General features: G+C 39.0%; 1 protein-coding gene across 43 annotated transcripts in view; it reads left to right on the top strand.

The window, feature by feature from the left end:
- The window catches only part of PTPRD (protein tyrosine phosphatase receptor type D), a 2,297,676-nt gene that overhangs the window by 1,884,129 nt on the left and 390,692 nt on the right, over positions 1 to 22,855 (top strand). The window lies entirely within an intron of this gene.

Genomic DNA, 22,855 nt, shown 5'->3' with positions numbered 1-22,855 from the left:
AGACACCGAAGTTTGGTTTATTGGACTCAATTTATGAAACTGAGATTGTGGTCGATTAGCTTGCCAATTAATGAGAAGATCGTATCTCCTCCGTAATTAGGAAATCATTAGGTCTACCTTGTTTACATATGTTTCTTTTCCCATCTGGCCCATGGCCTTTTGGAAGAGATAGGACTGGAGAAACGCATGTCTCTGGCTTGGGCTCTCTGACATGGCTGGTTTCTTCGCAGTGGTGTAGCTCCTGAGCGAGTTGGCCATTCTCTTTGGGAGTCCCCTGGTACTATGAAAATGTATAACATCTGCAGTCATTAACTTTTCCCTCTGCTGGCTATTTCAGTAAGATTAAATTTGATTCATGCTGAGGATGTTTCAAAGACAAGGATCCTGTGTCATGTTGGCCCCTACCTATTAATTGAATTCTGACAAAAATTTCTTCAATAGCCGCCAATGTCTTTGTTTAAACAGGGGCTCTGTTTTCTAAAGAGAGTTTTCTAGGAGTGAAAGGAATCACCTTAATAACAGGATACATATGGGACATGCATGTATTAAGCACATTCTCTGGTTAATAATGTATATAGTCTCCTAATTAGCACTTGAGAGTGTTGGTTTAAGGTGACGCCAAGGAATGTCTAGGACAATGCCAGCAAATAATTAACTGGGAAAAGACCCAAGTGAAAGATGCTCTTGTTAGTTTAAAGCCATTTATGTCAAAATCTATTTTAAAGTTGCAATCTAAATTTAGTTTATTAAAGAAATCAGGCATATGGCTTTATTTTTCTGTTTTGGCTGGAATGAGAGAAGTATGTTGTTTTACAATTGTTAATTTTTGGCAAAAGCCTTTCAGCACCCTGGGAATCCACTTTAATTTCAGATCACAGTTAGAGATTTCCTTAAAGTTACCAGATATAATTGTCATACATCCATGAAGTTATCCTTTCGGATAAGTAGAAATGTTCTTCTACTGAGCAGCTTTACTTTTGTTTAAATCTCTGGTGGAATGTGGCAGACAGATGTCAAGTACTCTTAAAATTGTTTTAAAAAACAATCTACACTACAGATGATCATCACCTACTCCTTTCCCTCCTGCTCCTCCCCTTCTCCTTCTCCCTCCCCCTTCACCACACTTCCTTTATAGCAGCCTTCCAAAAGGGAAAACAGAGGCCACATTAGCAACTTTTCCTTAAGATGTTTACAGGGTTATATATTTATATAACAGCTTTCAACCTCAAGATGTAAGCTGAAACAGAATCCATTCTCTCTCACTCTTCCCATGGCAACTGAAGAAAGGGGACAGACTTTGCCAGATTAATTTGTTTAGTTTTGCCCAGGTCTACTCAGCCTTGCTTTAGTATGTTCTCCCTTCAGCAGATTCATTTGGCATTGTTGAATAGGATGTGTAACCTGAGAGTTTTTGGTGAGAGGAAAAATTGGCCATATTTTTTAAGGTACGTTTTCAAAGAAGAAAGAACATCCCTTATCAATCTGTTGGAGGATATTCGTGGTACATGAAAACACATGGTACAGTTGGGGATGTGATTTTAGTCACTTAAGGATGTTTAAGGAACAATTGGGAAAATAGGATCTAGATTATAACCTGCTAAATTATGCCGCTACCTTTTCATCAAACACTGAAAAAAACCCAGACACCCTAAGTAGCCCTGAAGAAGAATTAGATTTTTTCATCATCATATAAATGTAGTATTGTTGAAGCTTCCACTAGTGGGTTCACTGGTTTGTTACTCTATGCTTTGATTAGCCCATGTAGCCATATTTGTTTTTCCTTTTACCTAACTCTATTTGGCATTTATACAAGGAATCAGGAGTTCTATTTCAAAATTTAATAGTAGCTTGTCAGAGCCATTTGAGAACTATGAAATAATTTTTAAAAATGCGCTTGCCCTTTTGAGAAAGAGGACTGTGTGGGGGTGGGGAAATTAAAGAAGCCACTCTAGTTTACCGTGCTAATTTAATGTGTTCTGCTCATTGCCTTTTGAAATGATTAACTCCAAAGAGCCAAGGAGTCAGGATTATCATCTGCTGTGTGGAAGTCATAGTAAAGTGCTGGGTGTGATGTTGCATTAAGTAGGAGAGCTCTTAGGAGACTTGGTTCAAACCCAAGTTGAAAAATTGTGATAATATCCCTTTAGCAGAAAATTGTAGTCTTTGCCATTGCCAATTTAAAATGCCCCACAGATCCCCACCATTATTTTAAAAGGCTGGATATATGCATGGATCTTATTTCTTTTCATCTGTGTCTTGAGTGCTTGAAATGATTTTGCTTGTTGTTTCTTGAATGTGTGTACACATGGTAGAGCCGTGGTCTCAGTGTGACTTCTGTTCGAGCACAAACAGTAGTTCTTCCTCATGTCAGTCCAACCAGTTTTCTGGCTTAGGTGGTGGTCCTATTGAGGTTCATTCTGGTTTAAGCTGTAGTCCGATTGAGGTCAAATTTTGTCTTAGGCAGTGGTCTGATTGAGGTCAATTCTGTGATAACATGCATGCAAATTAAAAGTAAATTTATATTAGCGTTTTCCTGAGGTATTTTTCTTTTGGCTGAATTTTCATAACAGTTTTGGTAGTTTTATTTCACATGTAGCTTTAGATTTCTATTCACTAGTCTTTTGTTTGTTTGTTTGTTTTTAACCTAGGTGCGGGCTACAAACCTGCTTTTAACACCTTCTTTCATTAAACTGGTTTCACTCTAATGAAATCACTTATGGCTTACTGTTGCACTCTGGACTTGAGTTTACACTTTGACAACTGTAATTTGACCTGAATTCTTATTGGATCTTCATTAGAAACACAACTTTTGATAGTTTAATTCCTCAAATGGCTTAATTCATCCATTTTCTGTCGCTTTTTGCATTTTTCCGTCTCAGATGGTGAACGCTCCCTCATTTTCCTCCCTTATTGTAAGGACCCTTCCTTAGTCCCTGTCTACTCACTGTATTCCTATCCTATAGGAAAGCAATTAGTTTTCCCCCCTCTTTGGTATTGTATCACTGTGTCTGTTGGCATTAAAGAATAGGCTGGCATCTCAGCACTAGGGTAACAATTCTTACCTTATGTATTTCCTGATGGGCATTGTGGGGTAATGGTTACGAAAGTGAGCTCTAAAGCCAGAGTCTGGTTTTAAGTTCTGGCTGTCATCTGTAATCTGGAGCATGATACACCATGCTCTTTACCTCAGTTTCTCTGTCTTTAAAATGTGAGTGATGATGATGATGATAATCACGATGATTGTATAGGAGAGGGCCTACTCTTGGGTTTTGTGAGCATTGAATGAGTTAATGTAAAACACAAATCAGCAGATGGCACATAATAGGTTTTTAATAAATGTTAGCTGTTATTATATCATTATTTCAAAAACATATAGCCAACATTGTTATTGAGCAGTTCTATGAGGTGGTGTGCTAAAATGCTTTTTTATTTGACCTACAGATTATCAAAATTTTGGTGGTTGGTAAACCAGGTTTCCTCATACCATGTTAATGACCTAGCTTGCTTCTCTATAAAGTCTCATACATAAGAGATTCTTGAAACTCTTGTCCTGTGAATTAAACTGAGGATCAAGAGGAAAAATTATGAAGCATATTTAGTCAAGCTAGTTAAGCTTAAAAAAAAATAGCTCCTCTCTCAGAATTACCGATTTAAAGTTAATTTGGCTGGGGCCTAATTAATGGAAAGTGTTCCATCCTTCTGTTGCTTCTTGTAATGCATTTTTTTTTTTTTTTTTTTTTTGAGCTGCTCAGAGAGAGTAGTTATAGATATTTACTATAGGCAAATACTCTAATAAAGGGGCCATTGGACAGAAAGCTGGAGGTGGAGGTGAGCTTGGTACAGAAGAGAGTAAATGGCTTTTGATATGGTCATAAATTATTCTGTAAGAAAAAAAATAAGGAAAATAATTAGATTAAAGGGCAGGGCAAATTATTCCTTTTGCATTTTGCAGAATCACTTCTGAGAAGTAGCCTAAGTCATATAGTTGGACCTTCCAAGATGAGGTTAGAAATGGAGACGATGTCTTTCTTATGTCATCAAAATGCACACCTCTCAGCAGATAGACCATTTCACACTGAGAACGTTAATATTCATTAAAAAATACCTTTTTTGTTTTTACTTTAGATTGTGACTATATGGGTATGTATGTATATCACAAATCATTTAAACCATCCTTTAAAAGGTAAATTGCTTGGGTGATGAAAATGTTCTAAAATTAGATTGGAGTGATGGTACTAACTGAGTAAAAACATACTAAATGCCATTGAAATGTACACCTTAAGTGGGTGATCTGTATGTTGTGTAGATTATATTTCAATGAAACTATCGAAAACAGAAAAGGGAAACTGCTGCTTAACCCAGCAATTTGGTCAGATTCCGTTCGGTGTATGTAACCCAAAAAGAAGGTGTGCTGATTTCTTCAAGCCAGTTATGAGAGACCTGCTCACTGAGGAGAGCAGGGAGAAATCCAGTTCATTTCCCAAGCTTATTGATGGCTTCCCTGTTTTCCTTTTCTCTGAATTTACAGATGTGTGGCAAAATAAAAACCTTGCCTTTCCCTCCTCCTTCCCCCCCCCCAATTTAAAATAGCTAAATTAGCAACATCCAGCTGTCTGCAGCAAGGAAAATATCCCAGCTATTTTACTGATCCTTAAAGCCCCATTGCAGAGTATTTGTGGCTTTCTGAGTTAATTGCTCTCAGCAGAGCTGTACCTACCTAGTAAGGTTAAGAATATGTCACAAAATCAACCAACGTGTACACTTAAAAGCATTTTCTTGATAATAGAGGGACTTGATTTAAAAAAAAAATCCTAAGTATGACATGTTTCTTATCTCTCATCTCTGTGATGAGGCCCTTTGCTCAAAAGATGGAACAATATCTGAAGTATTGATGAATTACTTCTTGTTATTGCTGATAGCCTGGTGATAGTTGATTAATCTGCTCTGTGATTTCCTCATTTCTTTCTTTTTACATTCTTAATTTCTTTAATTTTCCTCACTTAGCTAGTATTTCAGATAACCTTGATTTGTTTGGGAGCCCCCACTCACTCTGCTGCCTATTTTGCTCTGCTTCACTAAGTTTTAGAAACCACCTCCCCCCCCAAAAAAAGAAAAAAGAAAACTCCCAACCAGCATCCATTTTGAAATTAAGAATCAAAGACCGGTAATTGGATGGAAACCAATTCTCTTACCTATAGTTTTGTCTTTTCTCTTTTCCTCAGTTTGCTTTACCTTCATTTATTTATTCACCAAAGTCATGTGTGTATGTGTGCAAATGCTTGTATGTATGCTCCATGAAAGGCTTTGTACAAAATGGTGGAAATATAAAAATTCAAAGAATGTGGTTTCATAGCAGTTTGTAATCTACCTTCAGAATTCATAGCTCACTTTTTAGAACTTTCTCAAGCAATATTTTCAGAATTTATCTCCAGGGGGAGAAGTAGTACTTAAGACTATGGACTCAAGAGCCGAAGTACATGTTCAAATGCTGCCTCTGCTATATAATTATTCTGAGCATGGGCAAGTTACAAATATCTATGTGTCTCTCATCTGTAAAATGAAGATTGAAAATAGCACACTTGATATGGTTATCATAAAGATTAAGTAAAGAACTGCTTGCAAAGCATCTTGAATAATAGGATTAAATATTTACTAAATGTTAGTTGCTGTTATACTTTTTTCTCATTAGCTTCATCATTTCCAAGTTAGAAGCATCTATGTTTAGATCACTGTTGACATTTATTATCCCATTAACTTCATAATTTGAGCAATATCTTTTAAATATGTAAGTATGTATCTTTATATATATTTATGCTTCCAAAGGACATTGACTCATTGGCTCATTCATGTATTTAATAGTCTCTTCAATAAATGTTTATTAGACACATTTCCTGTGCCAAGCATTGACTTAACTACTGGAGGTACAATAGTGAGATAAAGAGATACGGTCCCTGCCCCAAAGGGCTTACACTCTAGAGGGGTAGAAAAATATTGTCTTTTATTTTTTTTTTTTATTAACATATAATGTATTATTTGCTTCAGGGGTATAGGACTGTGATTCATCAGTCTTACACAATTCACAGTGCTCACCATACTACTTACCCTCCCCAATGTCCATCACCCAGCAACCCCATCCCTCCCACCCCCTCCACTCCAGAAACCCTCAGTTTGTTTCCTGAGATTAAGAGTCTCTTTTGGTTTGTCTCCCTCTCTGGTTTCGTCTTGTTTCATTTTTCCCTCCCTTCCCCTATGATCCTCTGTCTTGTTTCTCAAATTCCTCATATCAGTGAGATCATATGATAATTATCTTTCCCTTATTGACTTATATAGCTTAGCCTAATACCCTATAGTTCTATTCACGTTGTTGCAAATAACAAGATTTCATTTTTGATGGCTGCATAATATTCCATCATATATATATACCACATCTTCTATATCTATTCATCTGTTGATGGACATCTTGGCTCTTTCCATAGTTTGGCTATTGTGGACATTGCTGCTATAAACATTGGGGTGCATGTGCCCCTTCTGACCACTACATTTGTATCCTTGGGGTAAATACCCAATAGTGGAATTGCTGAGTCATAGGGTAGCTCTATTATCAACTTTTTGAGGAACCTCCATACTGTTTGCCAGAGTGGCTGTACCACCCCGCATTCCCACCAAGAGTGTAGGAGGGTTCCCCTTTTTCTACATCCCTGCCAACATCTGCCGTTTCCTGACTTGTTAATTTTAGCCATTCTGACTGGTGTGAGGTGGTATCTCATTGAGGTTTTGATTTGGATTTCCCTGATGCCGAGCGATGTTGAGCACTTTTTCATGTGTCTGTTGGCCATTTGGATGTCTTCTTTGGAAAAATGTCTGTTCATGTCTTCTGCCCATTTCTTGATTGGATCATTTGTTCTTTGGGTGTTGAGTTTGATAAGTTCTTTATAGATTTTGGATACTAGCCCTTTATCTGATATGTCTTTTGCAAATATATTCTCCCATTGTGTCGGTTGTCTTTTGGTTTTGTTGACTGTTTCCTTTCCTGTGCAAAAGCTTTTTATCTTGATGAAGTCACAATTGTTCCTTTTTGCTCTTGCTTCTCCCTTGCCTTCAGTAATGTTTCTAGGAAGAAGTTGCTGCGGTTGAGGTCAAAGAGGTTGCTGCCTGTGTTCTCCTCAAGGATTTTGATGGATTCCTGTCTCACATTTAGGTCTTTCATCCATTTTGAGTCCATTTTTGTGTGTGGTGTAAAGAAACGGTCCAGTTTCATTCTTTTGCGTGTGGCTGTCCAATTTTCCCAACACCATTTGTTGACGAGACTGCCTTTTTTCCATTGGTCATCTTTCCTGCTTTGGCGAAGATTAGTTGACCATAGAGATGAGGGTCCATTTCTGGGCTCTCTATTCTGTTCCATTGATCTATGTGTCTGTTTTTGTGCCAGTACCATACTGTCTTGATGATGACAGCTTTGTAATAGAGCTTGAAGTCCGGAATTGTGATACCACCGGCTTTGCTTGTCTTTTTAAATATTCCTCGGGCTGTTTGGGTCTTTCCTGGTTCCATACAAATTTTAGGATTATTTGTTCCATTTCTTTGAAAAAAGTGGATGGTATTTTGATAGAGATTGCATTAAATGTGTAGATTGCTCTAGGTAGCATTGACATCTTCACAATATTTTTCTTCCAATCCATGAGCATGGAAGGTTTTTCCATTTCTTTGTGTCTTCCTCAATTTCTTTCATGAGTATTTTATAGTTTTCTGAGTACAGATTCTTTGCCTCTTTGGTTAGATTTATTCCTAGGTATCTTATGATTTTGGGTGCAATTGTAAATGGGATCGACTCCTTAATTTCTCTTTCTTCTGTCTTGTTGTTGGTGTATAGGAATGCCACTGATTTCTGTGCATTGATTTTATATCCTGCCACTTTACTGAATTCCTGTATGAGTTCTAGTAGTTTTGGGGTGGAGTCTTTTGGGTTTTCCACATAAAGTATCATATCATCTGCAAAGAGTGAGAGTTTGACTTCTTCTTTGCCTATTCAGATGCCTTTTATTTCCTTTTGTTGTCTGATTGCTGAGGCTAGGACTTCTAGTACTATGTTGAACAATAGTGGTGATAGGGACATCCCTGCCCTGTTCCTGACCTTAGGGGAAAAGCTCTCAGTTTTTCCCCGTTGAGTATGATATTCACTGTGGGTTATTCATAGATGGCTTTTATGATACTAAGGTAGGTACCCTCCATCCCTACATTGTGAAGAGTTTTAATCAAGAAAGGATGCTGTACTTTGTCAAATGCTTTATCTGTATCTATTGAGAGGATCATATGGTTCTTGTTCTTTCTTTAATTAATGTATTGTATCATTACAATGATTGACTGATTTGTGGAAGTTGAACCAACCTTGCAGGCCAGGGATAAATCCCACTTGGTTGTGGTGAATAATTCTTTTAATGTACTGTTGGATCCTACTGGCTAGTATTTTGGAGAGAATTTTTGCATCCATGGTCATCAGGGATACTGGTCTGTAGTTCTCCTTTTTGATGGGGTCTTTATCTGGTTTTGGGATCAGGGTGATGCTGGCCTCATACAATGAGTTTGGAAGTTTTCCTTCCATTTCTATTCTTTGAAACAGCTTCAGAAGTATAGGTATTAATTTTTCTTTAAATGTTTGGTAGAATTCCCCTGGGAAGCCATCTGGCCCTGGGCTCCTGTTTGTTCGGAGATTTTTGATGACTGCTTCAATTTCCTTACTGGTTATGGGTCTGTTCAGGTTTTCTATTTCTTCCTGGTTCAGTTTTGGTAGTTTATAGGTCTCTAGGAATGCATCCATTTCTTCCAGATTATCTAATTTGCTGGCATAGAGTTGCTCATAATATTTTCTTATAATTGTTTGCATTTCTTTGGTGTTGGTTGTGATCTCTCCTCTTTCATTCATGATTTTATTTGTTTGGGTCATTTCTCTTTTCTTTTTGATAAGTCTGGCCAGGGTTTTATCAATCTTGTTAATTCTTTCAAAGAACCAGCTCCTAGTTTCGTTGATCTGTTCTACTGTTCTTTTGGTTTCTTTTTCATTGATTTCTGCTCTGATCTTTATTATTTCTCTTCTCCTGCTGGGTTTAGAATTTATTTGCTGTTCTTTCTCCAGCTCCTCTAGTTGTAGGGTTAGGTTGTGTATTTGAGACCTTTCCTGTTTCTTGAGAAAGGCTTGTATTGCTATATACTTTCCTCTTAGGACCACCTTTGCTGCATCCCAAAGATTTTGAACAGTTGTGTTTTAATTTTCATTTGTTTCCATGACTTTTTTTAATTCTTCTTTAATTTCTTGGTTGACCCATTCATTCTTTAGTAGGATGCCCTTTAGCCTCCATGTATTTGAGTTCTTTCTCACTTTCTTCTTTTGATTCAGTTCGATTTTCAAGCATTGTGGTCTGAAAATATGCAGGGAATCATCCCAATCTTTTGGTACTGGTTGAGACCTGATTTGTGACCCAGAATGTGATCTATTCTGGAGAATGTTCCATGGACACGAGGGAAGAATGTGTATTCTATTGCCTTGAGATGGAATATTCCGAATATATCCATGAAGTCCATCTGGTCCAGTGTGTCATTTTAAGTCTTTATTTCCTTGTTGATCTTTTGCTTAGATGATCTGTTCATTTGAGTGAGGGGTGTGTTAAAAATCCCCTACTATTACTGTATTATTGTCAATGTGTTGCTTTGATTTTGTTAATAATTGGCTTATATAATTGGCTGCTCCCATGCTATGGGCATAGATATTTACAATTGTTAGATCTTCTTGTTGGATAGACCCTTTAATTAGGAGGTAGTTTCCTTCCTCATTTCTTATTATAGTCTTTGGTTTAAAATCTAATTTGTCAGATATAAAGATTGCCACCCCAGCTTTCTTTTGGTGTCCATTAGCATGGTAAATTGTTTTCCACCCCCTCACTTTCAATCTGGAGGTGTCTTTGGGTCTAAAATGAGTCTCTTGCAGACAGCATATCGATGGGTCTTGTTTTTTTTTTTTATCCAATCTGATAGCCTGTGTCTTTTGATTGGGGTATTTAGCCCTTTTACATTCAAGGTAACTATTGAAAGGTATGAATTTAGTGCCATTGTATTGCCTGTAAGGTGACTGTTACTGTATATTGTCTGTGTTCCTTTCTGGTCTATGTTACTTTTAGACTCTTTCTTTGCTTAGAGGACCCCTTTCAATATTTCTTTTAGGGCTGGTTTGGTGTTTGCAAATTCTTTCAGTTTTTGTCTGTCATGGAAGCTTTTTATTTCTCCTTCTATTTTCAATAACAGCCTAGCTGGATATAGTATTCTTGGCTGCATTTATTTTTCTCACTTAGTGCTCTGAATATATCATGCCAGTCCTTCCTGGCTTGACAGGTCTCTGTGGATAGGTCTGCTGCCAATCTAATGTTTCTACCCTTGTAGGTTACAGACCTCTTGTCGCGAGATGCTTTCAGGGTTTTCTCTTTGTCTCTGAGACTTGTGGGTTTTACTATTAGATATAAGGGTGTTGACCTATTTTTATTGATTTTGAGGTGGGTTCTCTGCCCCTCCTGGATTTTGTTGCCTGTTTTTTTCCCCAAATTAGGGAAGTTCTCCACTATAATTTGCCCCAGTATACCTTTTGCCCCTCTCTCTCTTTCTTCTTCTTCTGGGATCCCAGTTATTCTAATGTTGTTTCACTTCATGGCATCACTTATCTCTTGAATTCTCCCCTCGTGATCTGGTAGTTGTTTATCTCTCTTTTTCTCAGCGTCTTTATTCTCCATCATTTGGTCTTCTATATCACTAATTTTTTTTCTGCCTTTTTTATCCTAGCAGTTAGAGCCTCCATTTTTTATTGCACCTCGTTAATAGCCTTTTTGATTTCAACTTGGTTAGATTTTAGTTCTCTTATTTCTACAGGAAGGGATTCTCTAGTATATTGTATACTTTTTTCAAGCCCAGCTAGTATCTTTATAATCGTCATTCTGAACTCTAGTTCTGACATCTTACTAATGTCTGTACTGATTAGGTCCTTGGCAGTCGGTACTGCTTCTTGTTCTTTTTTTTTGAGGTGAGTTTTTCTGTCTTGTCAGTTTTTCCAGTGGAGAATAGATGAATGACAGAATAAAATGCTAAAAAAGTCTTAAAGGTTTAACAATGACCCCAGAAAAATATACACTAAACAAATCAGAAGAGACCCAAAACCGGGGGAAAAGAAAGGGGGGGAAAATAAGAAGAATATGATTAGGTTGGTTAATATAACAGAGCCACCCACTAGATTTTGAGTGTATTTTCATTTGTTAGAAAAAATTGCCTCCCAAAATTTTAAAGAAAGAAAAACTTATATATGTACAAAAATAAGGGTTAATACGATGAAGGGATGGAATATGACTATAAAGATGAAAATTAAAAAAGATTTTAAAAAAGGAATTGACACGGTAAGAAGTTGGTTGAAAAACGAATGAAAAGAATTTTTAAAAAAAAGAGAGAATGTGATCAGGTGAGAGACTAGGACAACGTCATACACTAGATTTAGGGTAAATTTTGGTGTGTTAGAAGAAACTGTATCCCAAAATTTCAAAGGAAGAGAAACTTATATATATATATATATATATATATATATATATACACACACAAAATAAGCTTAAATATAATGAAGAGATAGAAAATGAGTGTAAAAATGAAAAATGAAGAATGAGTTTAAATAGGAATTGATAACATGTTGGTTGAAAAAGGAAAGAAGTAAAATTTAACTAAAAAAATAGAAAAAGAGAAAAATTAAGAAAATTTCAAAAATTAACTTTGAAAGACTAAAGCATCATGGGAAAAAAGCTATGAATTTTATGTTCTGTATTCCCCTAGTGCTGGGGTTTTGCCATTCTCATTGATTGGTAAACCTGGTCTTGGCTGGCTGTTCTTGCTGATATTCTGGGGGACGGGCTTGTTGCAGTGATTCTCAAATGTCTGTTTTGCCTGAGGCGGAATTGCACCGCCCTTGTCAGGGGCCAGTCTACGTAATCTGCCCGGGTTTGCTCTTACAGCTTTTGTTCCCTGAAAGCTTTCTGTACAGCTTTGGAGGATGAGAGTGAAAATGGCAGTCTCTCAATCTCTGGTCCCATAGGAGCTGAGAACTCAGGCCCCACTCCTCAATGCGCCCCCAGAGAAAAGCAGTCAATCACTCCTCTCTCCCTGGTCTCTGTCCGCACTCTGTGCTCACCAGGCCTGTGACTGAGTGTTTCTGTCTCTGGCACAGGGCCCTGTTTGGAGTCTCCAAACCCAGCAGATCCCCGTGGTGCGCTCCCACGCCGCTCCTCCTGGGGGAGGAAGGGGAGACTCCCCGGATCTGCAGCTTGTTGGGTCCCTGATGGAGGAGCAGTGGGCTGACTGTGCCACGGATCATGGTTTATGGCAATCCCGAGCTGAGAGCTCATTCCTCATCTCCATCTCTGCAGCTGGCTTCCCCGCTCCGATACCTGGGAGCTCTGCTGCACTCAGGCACCTCCGATTTTTCTGTGACCCCGACGGTCCTGAGACCATACTGTCTCAGTGAGGGTTCCGCGTCCCCCCCCCACCCCCCCTCCGCTTAGCCACTGGAGTGATGTCCCTCAGCGGAGCAGAGTTCTAAAAGTTCTGACTTTGTGCTCCCTAGGTCTATCACTTGCTGGTATCGGCTGAGGAGGCTCCCTCCCCTCAGGGTCTATCTTCCCAAATATCGCCTCTGATTCACTTTTCCTCAGGTCTTACCTTCGAGAAAGTGGTTGCTTTTCTTTTCAGAGAGTTGTTGCTATTCTTTTCTTTGATTTCTTGTTGAGTTTGTAGGTGTTCTGAATGGTTTGATCCCTATCTAGCTGAATTCCTGGGACCAGACTAAATTTAGGTGTCCTACTCCTCCGCCATCTTGCTCCTTCCCCAGGGGTAGACTAAAATTTAACATTAATCTCAAAAGTTTACACTTTCTGAATGTATTAAATGTTATGAGGGAGGAAAATAGTGAGCTTAGTGCCTTATCTGTTCAGAAGAGTAATAGAAAGCTTTCCTGAAGGAGTGACTTTTTAAAAAAATTTTGAAATAATTTTAGACTTAAGAAGTTGATAAACTGTACAAGAATTTCCCATGCACCTTTCACCCAGTTTTCCCCAAAGTAATATGTTATATAATGACAGTACTTTATCAAAATCAGGAAATCAGTATTGGCATAACAGTATAATGTACAGAGTTTACTTGTTGTATATCGACTTATTTTTAAAGGTATATAGTTCTGTTAAATTTGGTCACATGTGTAGCTCCAAGGAAATGATTTCTGAGCTAGTATCTGATGGGTGAATAGAAGCTAAGTAATCTCTATCTGAATGAGCTGTTATGGTTCAAGAAAGGACATGCTCATGAGCCCTGAGACAGGGATAACTTAGTGTTTTCCAGGGACTGAAAGGATGGATGTGCCTGGATCCCAGACAGTGAGGAGAGAGAATTCAAATAAGGCTGGACAATGGGCAGAGACTGTCTAATGCAAGGCCTCATAGAACTTGTTCAAGATCTTGGTTTTTATTCTAAGAACAGCTGGGAGAGTGTTGTGAAGAGATTTGCATTTAAAAAACATCCTTGTGGCTGCTGGGTGGAGAGATGCTTTGGAGCCAGGCCAGCCAGAGTGGCCTTGAGATCTGTTGGGAGGCTGTTTGGAAGCTATGGAAATGATGGTGGGGGGCTGGGGGGGGTGTGGGTACCTGGGACCAGAGTGGTGGAGGTTAGGGAGGCAGGACAGCCTTGACACTGAAAAAGAATCTTAGTTGACTATTGTGAAGTGACACTCTCCTAGAACTTGAACGGATTATTATAATTTGGAGTGAAAGAGAAGACCAGGCTAGTAAAGGATAAGTAATCCTTTATTTTTAACATGGCATTATATATTTTTTCCCAAAAATATATCACTGCTCATTTTATAATTTCCCTTTTTGGTTATCTATTTCAGGTACTTTTATTTAAGCTTATCTTTATGGTAGTATCTGTGAAGAAAAGTGGAATCAGACTCAGTTTAAAATTGTGAATGAGGTTCAATAACTTACTACAAAAATATTTCAAGTTAGTTTTGTTTTCTGACAAAAGTTTTAAATTCCATCTACAGTTTTTGATGAGCTTTGCAAAATCACAGCATAGTGTTATGATAGTAATTTTTTTTTTGTATAAACAATATTTATTTATTCATTCATTTTATTTGATCAACAAATATTTATTGTCATTTGCTATGTGCTAGGTACCTTTTTTTTTCATATATATTAAGATTTTTATTTAACAATAGCTTACCAGAGCACATACCCTCCCCAGTGTCTATCACCCAGTCACTCCATCCCTTCCACCCCACCCCCCACTCCAGCAACCCTCAGTTTGTTTCCTGAGATTAAGAATTCCTCATATCAGTGAGGTCATATGATACATATGACAGTCATTTTATAGTACAGCTATTAAGTGTGACATTAAAATATACTAAGTACTTATATCTTCATTTTAAAAAACACACAAGATTTCACTTTTAAGCGAAAAATACAGAACATATAGCAAACCTGTTAAACTAAATACATTCCAGCAGTTTTTCTTTTCTTTCTTAGTTGTTTATTGTTAATTTTTAGAAAGGGTTTGTTGTTTATCACTAAAAAGGTCTTCTACAGCTTTAAGCTTATAGTGACTTCAGGTAGATACAAAGAAAATCCTCTAATATCTATATTTTCCTTTAAAAGTATATTTAAATCACAACAGTTAATTTTTTTTATTATGTTATGTTAATCACCATACATTACATCATTAGTTTTTGATGTAGTGTTCCATGATTCATTGTTGCGTATAAAAATATTTCATTGAGTAAATACCCACAATGTGCAGAGGAGAGGGGCAGCAAGACAAGGTTATAGACAAAAAGTAAATGAACAGTATGACTTTGGATGCTGATATGTGCTTCAAAGATAATAAAGCAAGATGGGGGGTGATGGAGGAGGCAGGGCACTCCATTTTGTATCAAGGAAGGTGTTGCTGAGCTGAGTGATGGGAAGGGATCAGCCATGAAAATGTGGCATTCTGGGCATCCAGAAAAAAAGAGCAGTGATTTGCCAGGAAAGAGCCCAGTGTGTTTAAAAGACAAAATAAGGCCCAGAAAACTGAAGCACCGTCAGTGGGAAGAGCTAGGCAGGCGAGGCAGGGAGGGATTAGATTCTGTGGCCTGGAGGCCGTGTGAGAAGCTTGGATTGTTAGGGCAGTAGGGAAGCAGATATGTTCTCGGGACATCTACCTGTGCAGCTTGAGGTGGTCACTATGGTCCCTTACCAGAACAAAATGAATATATTTTCTACAAATAATGCATTGCAGGGTTGGTACAATTTCTTGATCAAGTTATAAATCATTGTCTAAATGGCTTAACTGAAATTTCCTTTGCACCAGCCAGTATAGATTTTGAGCACTAAAGCCTTCGGCTAACAAAAGCACAAATCTCTGCTTTTTTGCTCTTTATCTCTGGCCAGTTTTGCTTTTCTTTTAAAGCAGATGATAGTTTTACATTGGAAACATGTAATTAAGTCTGCATGTCCCTTCATCGATATCCATAGCTGGAGAGGACTTAGGAAGGCACGTATGAAAAGCAGATCTGTAATTGGAGGGTGATCAACATTGACTTGCAGGGAAGAAGGGAACTTTAATAGGTCTTTTCTCTGCATGCTTCCATTTAGTCAGGGTGATAGCAATCAACTCCTAAGTGATTCTTAGCTTGTATTTCCTATACAGATGAAAGCATTTAAACAAAAGTTTTCCTGGTTAACCTCTTCCATTTGGGAAAAAAAATATGGCTTACATGATTTAACATATTTGGACTTAGTTTTAAGTCCAAAGGGGATATAAGGTAATAAATAAAATGAGGATTATTGAACCATAACTTCAGTGTATTTACTCCAAAATAGTACATACTGTAAACAACCAGATTTGTCTTAAATTCTAGCCTTTCTGCTTACCTGGAGAGATTTTCTTAATTCTCCTGACCCTTTGGCGATGCCGACATGCATTACCTGACTCACAGCCATGTTCAGTAAAGGTTTGTTTTCATCCCGCCGTAGATACTGCAATGCCTGACGCATGCAGAAGTCAGCCATCTAGCATTGTCACCTATTGCGATGGTTTTCAGATCAAGGAATTAAGCAGCATATACCTTAGATCAGCAACAAACAAAACAAATGAATAAACAGAAGCATCCACATCATAGATATTTATGTTACCTGTGTGCTGAACTCTAAGTGAAGTCTCCTCATGCTGTGTTTCTGCTATCAGTGCAGCCCAAGCTTGGCACTATTGAAATTTTGGGCTAAATAACTCTTTGCGGTTGGGGACTGCCTTGAGTATTGTGGGATGTGTAGCAACATCCCTGGTTTCTACTATTAGCACCCTGGCCTCCAGTTTTGACAACCAAAATGTCTTCTGACATCGCTAAATGTGCCCTGGGAGGCAAAAGCACCTCTGGGTTAGAACCACTAATAGTGCATGAGCTCTGGAACAGAATGTGGGGCAGAGGTTGGGAGATGTAAACACTTCTAACTTCTGTGGGGTTTGTCAGACGTATGATAGACCTTTCACAAGTTCTTGAAATCAGCTGTGCCAACTGGGAAGGATTGGTCATAGTTCTGTTTAGTATCTTTAATAACCGAAGGCAGATTGTCTGATTTCTACATGTCTCAGTTTTGTGGTCTCGAATTTCAGATGGTAATGGTAGGGTTGCTGCGAGGACTAAATACTGAGGAATGTAAGGTGTTTAGAACTATGCTTCAAACACAGTAAGCACTCAATAAATGTTAGCCAATGTTATTATATTAACTATGAATTTTATACTATATGAATTTGATACTGTTACTATATTATTTTTATTTTATTTTAGCAATAAAATGCAATTTTACCTCCTAGCAATGATTGTGATGATACCTTCCCCTTATACAATTATTTAAACACTTTTTATTTTTAATCTAATTTGTTCCTGAAAATTCTAGGAGTAGTCAGTATACTTTTTATTTTATTTTAATTTTTTACAGATTTTATTTATTTGAGAGAGAGAGAGAGAAAACTCTGCGAACATGTGCATGAGCAGAGGGGAGGGGCAGAGGGAAAGGAAGAAGCAGACTCCCCACTGAGCAGGGAGCCCGATGTGGGGCTGGATCCGGGGACCCTGGGATCATGACTTGAGCTGAAGGCAGACGCCTAACTACTGAGCCACCCAGGTGTCCCAGTATACCTTTTATTATCACCACTTCTCAGATAAAAGAAACCAAGGGTCAGAACAGATGACCTGCCTGGACCAAAAAGGTGAGTAGGTGATGGTAAAGGGCCTAGAACTCAGCTCTCTTGACTTCTTGTCCAGGCAGGAGGCAGGTCAATCAAAAGGGACAGGCACAAGAACTAGAAAGCCTCGGCGGTCAGAACCACATGCAGCTGGCCCACGTGGTGCCCCCAGTTCAGCAGCCCCCAGGGGCCCAGCTCCGCTGTAGCTGTCCAGGAACCTCACTGATTCAGTGAGGATTCAGAGTCACGGAGGAAAGATTAGATCATATCCACAATTTATGCACTATATAAAAATTAGAGAAGCATCAAATGGCTTTTAGAAAAGCTCTTGTACCATTTCAATTTAAAAAAGAAAATACTATTAGTTTGGAAAATATTGCATTCTGTGCTGCCAGTGTTTTATTATAAAATGATTTTATTATAAAATGATTTTTAGTTTTCATTAGGCTTCCTTGTTGCTCTTATCTGTCCATTTGATTCTAAATTGTCAGCGGTAAGGTCTGCCTTCATGATCTTATCACTGTAATCATGATGTCATCATCCTCCTAGAATGTGATAGATTGGAAATCAGGGCCAAGGTATTTTACAGCTTCTTTCAAGGTGTGGTCAGATTACCCTCCCCTTGAATGTGAATTGGTACTTTGATGCGCTTTAACCAATAGAATGTTGCAAAGTGATGCTACTCCAGTGCTGGGCCTAACCCTTAGAAGTCTGGGCACTTCCACTTCTGCTCTCTGGCACCTTGAGTCATCATGGAAAGATACCCAGTTACCCTGTATTCTGGACCCCATGGAGAGAAAGAAATGCCTATACAACTGGAGCCATCCAGTACAATCCAGTACAAATCGGAGCCATCCCAGGTGAAGAGCCAGATATATGAGCAAAACCATCTTTGCTTGCCAGCCAGAGTCCAGCCTCCTCCTGGTGACTACAGGCCATGTGAGTGAGGTCAGGTGAGAGGAAGAAAAGGACCACCCTACTGAAGCCTGCAGGGCAGAATCCAGTGCAAAGAAATCTCTGCATTAAAGCAAGTTTTGAAGTGGTTTAAAACACACCAATAAATAACTGAAACACATGGTGATTATTGTCATCAAAATGAACTTTTCAGCTTGAGGAGCAACCTTGGACCTGTGGTTGCTTTATTCTTCAGATGATGTTCTAGGTAACAAGCACTTACAGGGACCCTTTTCTGGGTAGATGAACACATTGGTATACATCAGTTAAAACCCTACCTAGTGCTACAATTCTGAAACCTTTACACATTTTGCATGCTTTTTTTAAAAGATTTATTTATTTTAGAGAGAGAACACATGTGAGGGGAGGAGGGGCAGAGGGGGAGGGAGAGGAGAGAGAGAGAGAGAGAAACTCAAGCAGACTCCCCACTGAGGGGGGAGCCCAGCGTGGGTCTGGATCCCAAGACCATGAGATCATGACCTAAAGCAAAATGATGAGTTGGACGCTCAGCTGACTGAGCCAAGCAGGTGCCCCAACACATTTTGCATGCTTTTGGACCAGAGGTTGGCAAATGTTTTCTGTTTTTTTGTGGGCCACAGAGTCTGTTACAATATTCAACTCTGCCATTATAGGAAGAAAACAGCCACAGACAATGAATAAATAAATGGGATTTGCTCCGAGTTCATGGCTTGACAACCCTGCTTTTGACCTTACTCATTGACAAGTTCTCACCAGACAGTGGGAAATGGAGAATACTTAACAGCAGAGGACCTTGTATTAACCTGGTGAGATTAAGTAAGGAAAGGAGACGCATTTGATTAGCCTCTTTTAGCACTTTGCTTTGTTAGTAATGTTTATTGGGAGCAGATTAATTAGAATAAATAAGTTCAAGGAGCACATCTCTTGATAAACAGAGATGTTTAATAGTGCTTAACCTTTAGAATTTATGCGGCAAAAGCTTTGCGTGTTACTGCACTTTATGTCTTTTGGGGGTGCTTCAGGTATTCGGCTGTCCGTGCCACTTCAAATTGCAAACTCCTGAAAAATGAATAATTTATCAGCTGTGGGATATTTTCATTGCACCGTGAGCCTGACATTTGGAGCTATGAACACCTTAAATACAGAGAAAAAAGTGCTGGGGAGTGTTACATTTGACGGGAATGTTGTAACTGGATCTGTAAAGAAACAGGTTTATAATCATGGGTATTAAGCCTGATACTGGTTTCATAGAGGCAAGCAGAAGCAGAAACGTCATGGTGAATTTGGTCACATCATAGGTCTTTCTGGTATAGATGTACTCTGTACCATCTCAGTGCTTATAAATCAAAAGCAAAATAAAACTAACGAGAAAGCACCATTGATCCAGCAGCAATGTTCAGAAATAACACTTATGATCCCGTATGTCAGCAAATTGAAAAGCCTCCATGGAGTGTGGTGAGGGGGCAGTGTGTGCAATTGACTGTAATCGGAATTCCTGACTCACATGGGAAAATATAAAGCACCAACTGTTGCCAGTTTGTCCTGGCAACTAGGAGAAGGCACAAGTTTCTGAAAATGTATGAAAGCATAACTCTATTCTTGTAAGGACAGAGGCTGTATAGAGTTGTATGCAGAAGTAGGACTAATTATATTAAACAAAAATCTTGGCTGAATATGAAGGAAGCTGACTAATGATTAAGTCTATTCGACTGTGGAGTAAAATCTCACGGGAAAGAATGAGAGCCCCACTGCGTGAATCATTTGAAGTAAGCGGCAGAAACCACTGTGGAGAACTACTGTTTCTGAAGTAATCAGAACTACATCAGCAAAGGGATATAAAAAGATCATTTAGCAATTGCAAAGCACATAATTCTTTTTGCATTTTAATTGTTCTGATTTGGAGTGAGAGATGGAAACAGGAAGGGTATTATGATAATTATAATAAAACAATTGCTTGTATTCTGGGGTCTATTTTCCCTCGAGAGTTTTGCAGTTTAATAAATGGATCTGATGCCACTATTGGGCAGGAAATAAATTGGCTCCCTTCCCTTTGGGGGGCCACTAGACTCTTCTTTATAGCCTAAAAGAAGCTTTCACAATTGCTCACGATCACCAACATTCTGTTTAGCTCACCAAGCGCTTTGTGTTTGTCCAGTTTTGCTAGTATTCTCCCCTCCTCCCTTTCTGCCTGCACATCTTAGCCATTCCAAATTTTACCTACTCTTCCAGTGCCATCTTTGCTGCTGTCTTCTTCCACTCTCTCTTTTTTTAAAGATACTATGTATTTATTTATTTATTTATTTGAGAGAGAGAGAGAGAGCGTGCGTGCAAGCATGAGCCCGGGGGAGGGGAAGAAGGGCAGAGAGAGAGGGAGAAGCAGACTCCCCACCAAGAAGGGAGCCCGATGCAGGGCTTGATCCCAGGACGCTGGGATCATGACCTGAGCCGAAGGCAGATGCTTAACCAACTGAGCCACCCAGGCGCCCCTTCTTCCACTCTTATTTAGTGCCCACTGTGTCCCAAGCACCTGGAGAAAACGAGAAGCCAGAGCTAAGTCGGTGCTCTCAGAATTACCAGGGAGGTAATACAGAGATAATGACAAAGCAGGGCAGTGCGTGCAGTAGTGGACATATGCTCATGCTGTTGCCACCAGCAGGTCGTTGCTGGAATTTGAAGGCAATATGAATAGGTGTGGTGGAGACGGGAAACATGCCGGGAAGCATTAAGGCAGTGCCCAGGAGCTTGGAACTTGCCTGGTAGATCAGTGATACTCAACTTGATGATACTTGGGAATCACTTGGGGCTGACACTATAGCTGTCTAGGCCATACACTGATGGATTAAACCAAAATATACAAAGGAAATTGTTTATTTATTTTTTATATATGTTTGGTATTTATGGATATATATCAAAGAACTCAATACATATCAGTACAGAGTATTTGTTGCACAACATTCTTACACTCAATGGAAGGTGAGACACCGTAGGCAACAACACTGAATATGATCGTTAAGGTTTGATCTCATTGATAAAGTAGGTAATTTCGAATTCTTTTCCCATATGATTTTTTTTGTTCTTTTTTTTTATTATTATGTTATGTTAATCACCATACATCACATCATTTAGTTTTTGATGTAGTGTTCCATGATTCATTGTTTGTGTATAACACCCAGTGCTCCATTCAATATATGCCCTCCTTAATACCCATCACCAGGCTAACTCATCCCCCCACCGCCCTCCCCTCTAGAACCCTCAGTTTGTTTCTCAGAGTCTATAGCCTTTCATGGTTCGTCTCCCCCTCCGATTTCCCCCCCCTTCATTTTCCCCTTCCTGCTATCTTCTTCTTCTTTTTTTTTTAACATATAATGTATTATTTGTTTCAGAGGTACAGGTCTGTGATTCAACAATCTTGCACAATTCACAGCGCTCACCATAGCACATACCCTCCCCAATGTCTATCACCCAGCCACCCCATCCCTCCCACCCCCCACCACTCCAGCAACCCTCAGTTTGTTTCCTGAGATTAAGAATTCCTCATATCAGTGAGGTCATATGATACATGTCTTTCTCTGTTTGACTTATTTCGCTCAGCATAATACCCTCCAGTTCTATCCACGTCACTGCAAATGGCAAGATTCCATTCATTTTGATGGCTCCATAATATTCCATTGTATATATGGACCACATCTTCTTTATCCATTCATCTGTCGATGGACATCTTGGCTCTTTCCATAGTTTGGCTATTGTGGACATTGCTGCTATAAACATCGGGGTGCACGTACTGAAGGAAATTGTTTAAATGTCCCTCAGTTCATTCTCAAGCAAAGCCCAGCATTACCAACTAATAAGGGAAGCCAGTGAAATCTCTTAAACTGGGAAGCTGATGTGGACCAACTTGCAGTTTTAGTACATCACTGACAGTTGTGCTGGAGATGGATCTGAGGGTGAGAGACCAGTTAAGAGATTGCTGTAAAATCAAACACAATCAGGGTCATGAGTATCTGATCTGAACTGTGGTTGCAGTTATAGGATAAGGAGGTGCCAGATACAAAATTTATTCAAGAGGATTAAAACTTGCAGGATTTTGTGATGGATTGAACTTGGAAAATACTGGATAAGTCACAGAGGGAACAGCTAGAGAGGAGAAGTGGCCAGAGTCATGCACACTTCTTTATGTTTTTCTCTCTCCGTCCCTCCTCTGCCAATACACCTAATGCACTTTATTACAGCTTTTGTGTCTCCCCTGGCAGTTATCACAGTTGCCATGTATTACTTGTAGTAGTTGTCTAAAATCCTCATATCCCATGTGTAGGGAGAGTGTCTTTACTCATTTTAAATACTGCCTCCTTGCCCCTGCCCCAATACTGGGCCTTGCGTATAGCCAGGGCCAGCAAATTCAATGCGCACAGTGACTAGTCAAATGAAATTCATTATTGAAGCAGGCCAATTCAACTCTTTGGAAAGTTTGTGCTGGAGCTCATGAGGGAAGCAAGCACCCAGCCTATTTTTGCCATTTGGGGAGACGTGACCGGGATCTTCTGATTTTCCTAGAGAAGCTTGAAATCCAGATTTTACGTGTGCAACATCCCTAATTTTTACATATTGACTTGAATTAAAAATCGTTAAGCAACAATAA

Source organism: Halichoerus grypus, chromosome 14, assembly GCF_964656455.1.
Source record: "Halichoerus grypus chromosome 14, mHalGry1.hap1.1, whole genome shotgun sequence".
Lineage (NCBI taxonomy): Eukaryota > Metazoa > Chordata > Mammalia > Carnivora > Phocidae > Halichoerus > Halichoerus grypus.
The sequence above is the reverse complement of the archived record's forward strand: the minus strand, read 5'-3'. Positions and strand labels throughout refer to the sequence as shown.